The sequence below is a fragment of the Pteropus medius genome, unplaced genomic scaffold (assembly GCF_902729225.1).
Source record: "Pteropus medius unplaced genomic scaffold, Ma_sr-lr_union100, whole genome shotgun sequence".
Classification (NCBI taxonomy): Eukaryota; Metazoa; Chordata; class Mammalia; order Chiroptera; family Pteropodidae; genus Pteropus; species Pteropus medius.
In genome coordinates, this window is record NW_024342644.1 from 3,828,748 (window position 1) to 3,830,084 (window position 1,337).

Genomic DNA, 1,337 nt, shown 5'->3' on the forward strand with positions numbered 1-1,337 from the left:
AGGTGGGAAGGTTAGACTTCCCCTACATTAAGATGCAAACTAGGACATTGGTATGCAAGGCAAGACTTCTGAAACCAAAGGATAATATTGGATACTTTCCTAGAACAAACTGGCACTAGATGTTGAGAAGAATCAACATATCTGAGCAGTGTTGTCAGATAAGAAACATGGGATGTTCATACTACACCTAGTCCTTCCTGTTGGCTTTGTGAAACTGAATGTTCAAAGAGAAATACTAGACTCTTGGCTTTTGTTTTCATGTTTGTTTACCTTAATTCAATTCATTGAGTGATATTGAATGAACTTAATGAGTGAAGAAGCATGTTGCTTCCACAAGAAAACTTTGAAGGTAGGGAAATATATATGCAAAATGTCACGTATCTGATAGTGTTAAACTGTAAAATTATTTAAGCATCCATTTCAACTAACAAATAACTAGTTAAGAAAAAAAACTGAGACTGAAACAAGCATCTTTTTGTTGCAAAATACAATTTTTGCAGAACTATTATGATTATCAGGCAAGAGTTCTACTTGCCGCGATCTGAAGAGAACTGTTAATATCCACTTTCTATTGAGCTTTAGACTTTAGAGTCAAAAATTCGCAATTGTCCATCAGCAATCAGCTATGCCTTGGCCCAGGGGGCTCACAACACCAATTTATTAAACACATACCTGCCTCAAAACAATCTTTTCCTGGCAGATGCTCTAGTTGTGCTCTGTGACAGAGCCAGCCTTTCATCTCAAGAGGAGGGGGTTCAAACACTGGCTTTCCTTGGAGGCTGACAGACAATGGGCTCCCCCTAGGGGCAGACAAGCCTCCACAGACAGAAAGCAGGTGGCAGGTTGCCAGGAGACCAACCCCTGGGTGCTGCTGACAGAAAACACAGAAGCAGAATCTTGTCTCTCTCAGTATTTGGTTAGGCAGTTTCATCTCTCACTAGCACACCAGCTAAGTGCAGATCTTGCTTTATTTAAAGCTCTGAAGCCAAGAAGTCCATCTCCATGAATCCCAATGAGGAAACTTTGTCATATCACTTTCTCCTTCTCAGGGGCCAGCTCCCTGATTTCCTTACACTCTTCATTTATTTTTCATTGTTGCCCTTGTGAACACAAGACAAAGCTGGAGGAGTGTGTTTGGAAAAATAGATGGCTGAGCTCCAGTACTCAGTGGAGCAATGTGACTTAACGAAGGTATTTTATTCTTATGGCTTCATACCTACAGAGCTCTTTCCCTTCTAAAAGCTCAAAGAATGATTTTGGCCTTGATTTTGCCTCAGCAAGATGCCATAAGGTTTAAGAAAATACAGCTGCAAAAAAAGGCCCTAAAGAAAATCATA